This window comes from Orcinus orca, chromosome 10 (assembly GCF_937001465.1).
Source record: "Orcinus orca chromosome 10, mOrcOrc1.1, whole genome shotgun sequence".
In the NCBI taxonomy this organism is placed as follows: domain Eukaryota; kingdom Metazoa; phylum Chordata; class Mammalia; order Artiodactyla; family Delphinidae; genus Orcinus; species Orcinus orca.
The window spans coordinates 10,909,798-10,921,745 of NC_064568.1; positions in this window are offsets into that span (position 1 = coordinate 10,909,798).

The following is an 11,948-nucleotide window of genomic DNA, read 5'->3' on the forward strand; positions in this document are numbered from 1 at the left end:
ATATCTCCTATTTTTGTAACCACTGTTACTACCCTAATTCAGCCATTCTGCTTTTGTCTCTTGCACTCTGGCAGCAAAAGTCCTAAATGTCAGATGATCTTCAGAAAGCATTGGTAGTCATCTGTCTAAAACTTACGTCTCATTTTATGACATCACAACTTAAACCTCCACAAAAATTCCCTTCTGCCTTCAGGAAAATTTCTGCATTATTAAGTACAGTATTCAATGCCTTTCATGACCTTACTCTGCTCAGTTTTTTAGGTTTATCTTCTCCATCCTCTTTCACCTGTGTTACACTGCTCACCAACGATCTCCATAACTTTGCCTTAAATGCCCTTAACACTCTTCTCCCATTGAAATTTCTTTCGTATCCTTTAGGACTCAACTCAAAAGGCAGACTTGCTGGGATGTGACTCTGGCTTCCCTCTGTGCCACATAACGTATTTACGCTGCACACTGATCAACACTGTAGGTGAATTCCTAGAGAGCAGGTGCCTGTAGAACTCACCCAGCCTTCAGTACAAGACTCAGCACATAGTACAGTCCCCACAGCTTAGACAAATCGACAAAGGGGGCTAGTGTGGAAGATAACACAAAATTAACATCAGATAACCATGGTCTACTAGCATGTCATGGAAGAAAATAAGGCAGAATTTTCCCTGCATGTGTAGAGCAAGAACAGCAGGACATTGCTATGCTTCATGCTTGGAGCCCTAGTAGAAATGATGGTAGGTGGCAGTCCAGGAGTAGAACATATCAGTTCTTCTCCTGCTCACATCTTCTTTACTACAGAGAACAAGGTCACTGCTGTTCTTTACTCTCTGCTAATGCAAATTGGGAAAATGTCATAATAAATATTATATACACTATATAACATGTATATTTTTTAATATAATTACATATTTTATTTAATACATTAGTATACAGTGTGTAATATAATTATGTATGAGCTTAAGTATTATCTGTCTATATTGTATATAATAGAGTACAAGTTTTAGCATAAATACACTAACCTAGGGGAGGCTACATCATGAATGACACTCTCTAGAGTTGTGCACAGAACATCCTGCCCAACCACACACAGTGGCTCTAAGAGCAAATTCTCATCTATCCAATAAAGATAACATAATTATAGCTAAGAGGGACTAGAAGCCTGAGATAGCTGAGGAGGACGTCTGTGGCTCAGAAGGCTAGGAGAGCAAGGCTCACAGCCAAGGAACATACATTCAGGTTTTGGCAAGAGCTTGCAGTTGTTACACAGTTACGCTATTAGTAATCCCTGAACATGTGGAATGGGAAAGCTTCCAGGAGAAAGAATGGAGCAGAGGATTTTTTAAAGAGAGACCATCGCCTAGATGTTGGTTGTCTGCAAAAATTCCATAAGACTTTGTGGGGTTTTTTTGTTATATTCACTAGTTTATTTCTTAGACTCCACATTTAAGTGTCAACATATAGTACATGGTTATCAGTGGGGAGAGGTAAGTGGAGGAGGGACAAGACAGGGGTAGGGTATTCACAGGAACAAACTATATAAAATAAATAAGCTATAATGATGTATCATACAGCACAGGGAATATAGCTAATATTTTACAATAACTATAAATGGAGTATAACCTTTAAAAATTGTGAATGTTGTACACCTGAAACTTATATATCGTACAACTATACTTCTTAGAAATTATATACTTAGAAAAATAAATTTAAACAATTCCATTAGAAATATTTTTAAATGTTTTGAGAGCATTTAAAATTATAGTACCCCTCTCTAGAACATGGCTCCCCTAAAATCAAATCAAGCTGAACTAGCCTCATTGTCTTTGTAATAGGTGGTTACCCTACCACGCTCCTTTTCATTTTCACGTGCAACTGAGGTCTACTGAGAGACCAGAGAAATGGCTTAGACAGATCCGGATTTAAGCCAGCTTTTTTACAATCTATTGCGATAAGTTTCAACCTAAGATGAAGGAATGTGGACTAGTTAAGGGTAGAACTACCTAAGGTTATTTTTTGTAAGTGAGGTCTCTTTAGGTACTGTATGCAAAGCGTCAGTGTTGCAAGACGTGTTATTGAGTAGAAAAAAAAAACAATGTTAAACCAGTATGTATGATGTCAGCGATGTATGAGAGAGGGAAGTATGATTTTATCTGCTTATATATACATTAAAAACATCTCTGGAAACACATAAAAGAATATACTACCTTTGGGCTTCCCTGGTGGCGCAGTGGTTGGGAGTCCGCCTGCCGATGCAGGGGACACAGGTTCGTGCTCCCGTCCGGGAGGATCCCACATGCCACGGAGCGGCTGGGCCCGTGAGCCATGGCCGCTGAGCCTGCGCGTCCGGAGCCTGTGCTCCGCAACGGGAGAGGCCACAGCAGTGAGAGGCCCGCGTACCGCAAAAAAAAAAAAAAAAAAAAGAATACACTACCTTTGTTTGAGGATAATGAATAAGGGGCCGAAGGGGGACACAGGGGAGAGAGAATCTTTTTGCTGTGTGACACTATAATTTTTATTCTAAAAACTCATGTGAGTGTATTACTGACTGAAAATAAATACAAATGAACAAATATACACATCTACAACTAGGCAGATTTACAGCTCATTTAGAAAAATTATTGTAAAACTACTGAGGGCTCAATGTACACCTTCCCAGAGGGAAGATTCTAATGATAATCTCCTCTACCGAAAGATCCTCACGCAACACAGAGAAAAAATCACGTGGAAAGTGAGGCTGCCTCAACCAAGTAAAAACCCTCGGTCAGCTAAGCAAGATGAGAAAGTTCTAGAGCTCTGCTGTTCAACACTGTACTTATAATCAACAAGACTGTAATGTATATTGAAAATGTTGTTAGAGGGTAGATCTCACGTTAAGTGTTCTTACCACCAAAAAACAAATTTAACTTAGATAACCAACCTGATCCATTCTGTACTTCTTTGTATGGACCAAGAAGAAAAAGGTTAGTAGCTAAATTCCAAGGAAGTCATCAGTTGGAGAGTAAAATGAGAAAATAACATGACCCTGTGGATTAATAGAAGTGACCGGAACCAAAATATGCTACAAAGTAGTCTAAGTCCAAAAGAAATTACACGAACGCTTTAAGCCTACTCACGTGAGCTGGCAGCTTTTAAAATATCTAATGATTATGAATATGCAACTCACCAAACTGTATTATTGGTAAGTAGAAAAATATTAATCATACAGCAGTCTCATGTTAAGTATATGAAGATTTCATAACTCAACTTTCATGTGCTTTCTATCTGCAGTTCTCACCTAGCTCTACCTTGCTGCAGAAAGTCTGTACTTTGTTCTTTTTGTTGCCAGTTAATCATATTAGAATAGATCTATTAAGTAAACATATTTCTAAACTTTAGGATCATTTACTGTCCGGGGAAGCAGGAACTTTAGTGTATAATGTGTTAAGGTGTAAGCCACAGAATTAAGTGTTAAGAGCAAAGTATATATGTCTCCCCCTATACTATGGCATATGAAATCTAGGAATTTCAGAGTTTGCAGTGTGCAGCATGGGGTGCTGAGGAATCTGTCATGGGCCATTTACAATAACAAAGAGCAAAACTGTGTGGACAAGTTCCCTGCAAAGGCTGATCCAGAAACCTTTCCTCCTGTCGCTTTTGTTTTTGTCAATTACCATGATGGTGGAGGAACCAACCACTGGAAAGACACCTGGGAAAGTTCTATTAGAAAATCCTTGTGCACACTTCTCTTTCTGCATCAGGAATGGACCTGAGCATTAATTCCTTCATTCCTAGGGAATGTATGGAGTCATGATACTAATAAATTCTAAGAGATTCTGCCTCATACGGTCTCTGTCATATTTTAAGTTACCCCCAGAAACCAAAATCTTCTAGAAGTCATCACTGCTACGGTAATAGTCTGAGTATGAAGACATATTACACCTGATGCTATAACAGCCTTCCTAAAGATCTCAGCAACATCATGAGCTGGAGGGATTACTTGCTACTCAAGACAATTTTACTATAAATTCACAAAATTTTACTGTGATATTAAAAAAATAACCCCTTGACCTAACTTTACTTATATGGGTTTGATCTCCCAGAAATTATTAAAGCATGTACAATTGGTCCCCAATTTTTTGTTTCTGAAATATGAGGAAAAGGTATCCCAGCCACACTTTTCCTAGCTCAGGATCACATAGCTCAGGATACATATATTCCCTGAGGATGCACACCACTGGAAGCATTTTTGTCAGCTCAACACGTGCACACACACACACACACACACACACACACACACACACACACACAGCATCCACACAAAAATTCACAACAGGGAAAGAGAAAAGTAAAGGAAATTATTTACTTCTCTTTTACTTTGAAGTGTTGTAATTATATTTACACTGAATGTATTGACGAAAGAAAGTCAAAGATAATGTGAAGTCCCAAACCCATTATATATAAGTCAGAACCACATGATCTCTAAATAAGGTATACAACCATATTTAACAGCTCAATGGATCACTGCCATGCCTGAGTCTAACAGTGATGAGCACCTGCAGCAGCTCCATGAGTAAATGGCAGACCCTCTTCTGTGAAGATTTTATGATGAAGGTGGGGGTCCTCAGAGTCTTGGAAGCACTCTGTCCCTTTGAGATCAGAAGCTCCATAAAGTATTGGGGACTGGACTACCTTTATAGAAACTCAACTCCTCTTGATATGACAACAAAGGGAACTCTAATATAATACTGAATAGAAGTGGTAAGAGGAGAGGGCAGACAGCAGAAGCAGGAAGAACTACAATCCTGCAGCCTGTGGAACGAAAACCACATTCACAGAAAGACAGACAAGATGAAAAGGCAGAGGGCTATGTACCAGATGAAGGAACAAGATAAAACCCCAGAAAAAGAACTAAACGAAGTGGAGATAGGCAACCTTTCAGAAAAAGAATTCAGAATAATGATAGTGAAGATGATCCAGGACCTTGGAAAAAGAATGGAAGCAAAGATCAAGAAGATGCAAGAAATGTTGAACAAAGACCTAGAAGAATTAAAGAACAAACAGAGATGAACAATACAATAACTGAAATGAAAACTACACTAGAAGGAATCAATAGCAGAATAACTGAGGCAGAAGAACAGGTAAGTGACCTGGAAGACAGAATGGTGGGATTCACTGCTGTGGAACAGAATAAAGAAAAAAGAATGAAAACAAATGAAGACAGCCTAAGGGACCTCTGGGACAACATTAATGCAACAACATTCACATTATAGGGGTCCCAGAAGGAGAAGAGAGAGGGAAAAGACCTCAGAAAATATTTGAAGAAATTACAGTCGAAAACTTACATAACATGGGAAAGGAAATAGCCACCCAAGTCCAGGAGTGCAGAGAGTCCCATACAGGATAAACCAAAGGAGAAACACATCGAGACACATAGTAATCTAATTGGCAAAAATTAAAGACAAAGAAAAATTCTTGAAAGCAGCGAGGGAAAAATGACAAATAACATACCAGGGAACTCCCATAACGTTAACAGCTGATTTCTCAGCAGAAACTCCACAAGCCAGAAGGCAGTGGCATGATATACTTAAAGTGATGAAAGGGAAGAACCTACAACCAAGATTATTCGACCAGGCAAGGATCTCATTCAGATTTGATGGAGAAATCAAAAGCTTTACGGACAAGCAAAAGCTGAGAGAATTAAGCACCACCAAACCAGCTCTACAACAAATGCTAAAGAAATTCTCTAAGTGGGAAACACAAGAGAAAAAAAGACCTAAAAAAACAAACCCAAAACAATTAAGAAAATGGTCATAGGAACATACATATTGATAATTACCTTAAACGTGGATGGATTAAATGCTCCAACCAAAAGACACAGGCTTGCTAAATGGATACAAAAACAAGACCCATGTATATGCAGTCTACAAGACACCCACTTCAGACACAGGGACACATACAGACTGAAAGTGAAGCGATGGAAAAAGATATTCCATGCAAATGGAAATCAAAAGAAAGCTAGAGTAGCAATACTCATACCAGATAAAATAGACTTTAAAATAAAGAGTGTTACAAGGGACAAGGAAGGACACTACATAATGATCAAGGGATCAATCCAAGAGGAAGATATAACAATTATAAATATATATGCACGCAACATAGGAGCAGCTCAATACAAAAGGCAACTGCTAACAGGTCTAAAAGAGGAAATCGACAGTAACACAAAAATGGTGGGGGAATTTAACACCTCACTTACACCAATGGACAGATCACCCAAAATGAAAATAAATAAGGAAACACAAGCTTTAAATGACACAACAAACCGGATAGGTTTAATTGATATTTATAGGACATTCCATCCAAAAACAGCAGATTACACTTTCTTCTCAAGTGCGCAGAGAACATTCTCCAGCATAGATCACATCTTGGGTCACAAATCAACCCTCAGTAAATTTAAGAAAACTGAAATCATATCAAGAATATTTTCTGACCACAACGCTATGAGATTAGAAATCAATTACAGGGGATAAAACGTAAAAAACACAAACACACGGAGGCTAAACAATACATTACTAAATAACCAAGAGATCACTGAAGAAATCAAAGAGGAAATCAAAAAATACCTAGAGACAAGTGACAATGAAAACACGATGATCCAAAACCTATGGGATACAGCAAAAGCAGTTCTAAGAGGGAAGTTTATAGCTATACAAGCCTACCTCAAGAAACAAGAACATCTCAAATAAACAATCTAACCTTACACCTAAAGGAACTAGATAAAGAAGAACAAACAAAACCCAAAGTTAGCAGAAGGAAAGAAATCATAAAGATCAGAGCACAAATAAATGAAATAGAAACAAAGAAGACAATAGCAAAGATCAATAAAACTAAAAGTTGGTTCTGAGAAGATAAACAAAATTGATAAACCATTAGCCAGACTCATCAAGAAAAAGAGGGAGAGGACTCAAATCAATAAAATTAGAAATGAAAAAGGAGAAGTTACAACAGACACCGTAGAAATACAAAGCATCCTAAGAGATTACTACGAGCAACTCTATGCCAATAAAATGGACCACCTGGAAGAAATGGACAAAATCTTAGAAAGGTATAACCTTCCAAGACTGAACCAGGAAGAAACAGAAAATATGGACAAACCAATCACAAGTAATGAAATTGAAACAGTGATTAAAAATCTTCCAACAAACAAAAGTCCAGGACCAGATGGCTTCACAGGTGAATTCTATCAAACATTTAGAGAAGAGCTAACACCCACCCTTCTGACACTCTTTCAGAAAATTGCAGAGGAAGGAATACTCCCAAACTCATTCTATGAGGCCACCATCACCCTGATACCAAAACCACACAAAGATACTACAAAAAAAGAAAATTACAGACTAATATCACTGATGAATATAGATGCAAAAATCCTCAACAAAATACTAGCAAACAGAATCCAACAACACATTAAAAGAATCATAAACCACAATCAAGTGGGATTTATCCCAGGGATGCAAGGATTCTTCAATATATGCAAATCAATCAATGTGATACACCATATTAACACACTGAAGAATAAAAACCATATGATCATCTCATTAGATGCAGAAAAAGCTTTTGACAAAATTCAACACCCATTTATGATAAAAACTCTCCAGAAAGTGGGCACAGAGGGAACCTACCTCAACATAATAAAGGCCATATATGACAAACCCACAGCAAACATCATTCTCAATGGTGAAAAACTGAAAGCATTTCCTCTAAGATCAGGAACAAAACAAGGATGTCCACTCTCACCACTATTATTCAACAAAGTTTTGGAAGTCCTAGCCACAGCAATCAGAGAAGAAAAAGAGATAAAAGGAATACAAATTGGAAAAAAAGAAGTAAAACTGTCACTGTTTGCAGATGACATGATACTATACATAAAGAATCCTAAGGATGCCACCAGAAAATTACTAGAGCTAATCAATGAATTCGATAATGTTACAGGATACAAAATTAATGCACAGAAATCTCCTCCATTCCTATACACTGCTGATGAAAAATCTGAAAGAGAAATTAAGGAAACACTCCCATTTACCGTTACAACAAAAAGAATAAAATACCTAGCAGTAAACCTACCCAGGGACACAAAAGACCTGTATGCAGAAAACTGTAAGACACTAATGAAAGAAATTAAAGACGATACCAACAGATGCAGAGATATACCATGTTCTTGGATTGGAAGAATCAATATTGTGAAAATGACTATACTACCCAAAGCAATCTACAGATTCAATGCAATCCCTATCAAATTACCAATGGCATTTTTTATGGAACTAGAACAAAAAATCTTAAAATTTGTATGGAGACACAAAAGACCCCCAATAGCCAAAGCAGTCTTGAGGGAAAAAAACCGAGCTGGAGGAATCAGACTCCCTGACTTCACACTATATTACAAAGCTACAGTAGTCAAGACAATATGGTACTGGCACAAAAACAGAAGCATAGATCAATGGAACAAGATAGAAAGCCCAGAGATAAACCCACACACCTATGGTCAACTAATCTATGACAAAGGAGGCAAGGATATACAATGGAGAAAAGACAGCCTCTTCAATAAGTGGTGCTGGGAAAACTGGACAGCTACATGTAAAAGAATGAAATTAGAACACTCCCTAGCACCATACACAAAAATAAACTCAAAAGGGATTAGAGACCTAAATGTAAAACCGGACATTATAAAACTCTTAGAGGAAAACACAGGAAGAACACTCTTTCACATAAATCACAGCAAGATCTTTTTTGATCCACATCCTAGAGTAATAGAAATAAAAACAAAAATAAATAAATGGGACCTAATGAAACTTCAAAGCTTTTGCACAGCAAAGGAAACCATAAACAAGACAAAAAGACAACCCTCAGAATGGGAGAAAATATTTGCAAATGAATCAACAGACAAAGGATTAATCTCCAAAATATATAAAGAGCTCACGCAGCTCAATATTTAAAAAATGCATAACCCAATCCAAAAATAGGCAGAAGACCTAAATAGACATTTCTCCAAAGAAGATATACAGATGACCAAGAAGCACATGAAAAGCTGCTCAGCATCACTAATTATTAGAGAAATGCAAATCAAAACTACAATGAGGTATCACCTCACACCAGTTAGAATGGGCATCATCAGAAAATCTACAAACAGCAAATGCTGGAGAGGGTGTGGAGAAAAGGGAACCCTCTTGCACTGTTGGTGGGAATGTAAATTGATACAGCTACTATGGAGAACAGTATGGAGGTTCCTTAAAAAACTAAAAATAGAATTACCATATGATCCAGCAATCCCACCACTGGGCATAAACCCAGAGAAAACCATCATTCAAAAAGACACATGCACCCCAATGTTCATTGCAGCACTATTTACAATAGCCAGGTCATGGAAGCAACCTACATGTCCATCGACAGGTGAATGGATAAAGAAGATGTGGTACACATACACAATGGAATACTACTCAGCCATAAAAAGGAACGAAATTGGGTCATTTGCTGAGACGTGGATGGATCAGGAGACTGTCGTACAGAGTGAAGTAAGTCAGAAAGAGAAAAACAAATATCGTATATTAACGCATATATGTAGAACCTAGAAAAATGTTACAGATGAACCGGTTTGCAGGGCAGAAATTGAAACACAGATGTAAAGAAAAAAACGTATGGACACCAAGGGGGAAAAGTGGTGGGGGGGGGGTGGGAGTGGTGGTGTGATGAATTGGGCGATTGGGATTGACATGTATACACTGATGTGTATAAAATTGATGACTAATAAGAGCCTGCTCTATAAAAAAATAAATTAAAAAAATAAAATCACAATAACAGCTCAGTGTTTTCTAACATATTCTGAGCACCTGTTTCAAATACAGCAAGGTGCTACCTGCTGGGGGGCAACAACACTGAATTATTGGGATCTTTTCACTCCAGCAACTCCCCAGTGGCAAGTGGGGGGCAGAAGAGGGTTGTTACATCTGCCGAAGTATATCTGATGCAAAGCATGAAGTGATGCACTGTCATATTTGAAGCTCAAATAAAATCAATTTAAAAACATTTTTACGTGATCCTGTTGGGAGTCCATTCACATCTAAGTTTGCGTTTTGCATTTGCGATAAAACACGCAATACCCAAACCCCACCCAGAGATGCTAAAGCAGATCTGGGCTTGAATTTAGAAGTAAAGGACCTGCTCCTCCCCCCAGTTTTCACCATCTCAGCAAATGGCACCCGTCACCCAGTTTTCCGACTTCCAAAGACAAGAGTCCTTCTTGGTTTTTTTTCTTCAACTCTCACATCCAATCCTTCAGCAAGCCCCTCAGGCTTCCACTCCAAACTATATCCCAAACCTGTCCTTCTCTCCTAATCTCACCTAATACCATCATGGCACAAGCTACTATTATCTTTTACTAGATTTACTATCAGAGCTTCCTTATCAGTCTCATGCTTCCATCCTTTCCCCACCTATAATCTTCACCCAGTAGTCAACATGACCTTTTAACACCTGAATCAGCCACCTGGTTTTAAAAACACAGTTTGTTTGGAATATAGCCATTTGTTTAAGTATTGTCTATGGCTATTTTCATGATACAGCAGCAGAATTAAGTGCTTGTGAGACAGTATGGCTAAGGGAGCCTAAAATACTTACTATCCAATACTTAAGACTTTACTAAGCCCTCCTTTAAAAAATAAATCAGACCAGGTCACTGCCCCTTCCAAGAAGGCTCAAGAGTTGCTCTTTACACCTGGAAGAAAATCCAATTGTCTTTCTTTAGCTCACAAGACCAAAAATGCTCGTGATATAAATATGTTAAACAAATGGGATTAAGTCCCACTGGTTCATCCACTTTGACCTCTTTTCTACGCCAAGGGTGCCACATTCAAACAGTGAGGAATGTATGTCTAAAAACTCATTCAGGTTTTAGGAAAACTACTTAGATGAGGTAGGCAAACCACAGACATCAAGATCAGGGTCACATAAACCAGGGTTGCACACCCAGCTTGAGCACATGCTCTCACTGGATTCTTTTTCCCATTTGCCAAACTGGAAGAAGGCTATTTATCTCAGGGAGTGCTAGAGGAAATTAAATGAGATTATTATGTAAACACATTGGTTTACAAACTTCGGTCATGTCCTTTCCCAGACCAAAATGAACACCCTTCACTTTTCAACCTGTCCTCATATGGGCCCTGGATATTAGAATTCTATGTGCTGCAGAAAGAAAGAAACTACCTTTAAAATTTTTCATGTCTCAGATGTAAATTTCATTTTTTTTCTTTCTTTTTTTTAACTAACTGAACCATTTTCTTCGTTTGGAACTTACATCCTTCATGGAAATCACATACAAGCTCCTCTTTGTCAACCAGCCAAGACGTAGTTACATGCTAATATTTTCACTTCTGGAATCTTTTTTTTTTTTTTTTTTTATAAAAGTGTTTGGGGCTTCCCTGGTGGCGCAGTGGTTGAGAGTCCGCCTGCCGATACAGGGGACACGGGTTCGTGCCCCGGTCCGGGAAGATCCCACATGCCGCGGAGCGGCTGGGCCCGTGAGCCATGGCCGCTGAGCCTGCCCGTCCGGAGCCTGTGCTCCGCAATGGGAGAGGCCACAGCAGTGAGAGGCCCGCATACTAAAAAAAAAAAAAAAAAAAAAAAAAAAAAGTGTTTGGCAGACACAGTAATGAAGCCAACAGGGGCTTTTCTATTGTTTCAGATCCAAGCAAACCCCTTTCGACGACATCTATGTTACTTTATGATGCATGGAAACAGGACTGTTCTTGCAATACTCCATCTCGGGATACATACTAGTTAAGCTCATCCTGAGCCATTAGGCAAGAAAAGGGGTCTGGAAGGAAATACTTCAAGTGTGTGAACTTGGTTCTGGTTCAGGTTATTTTAAGACAGGATTACAGAAAGACCAGTCAGCCATCTTTGGCTTACCCCACTGAGTCACAAAGTGT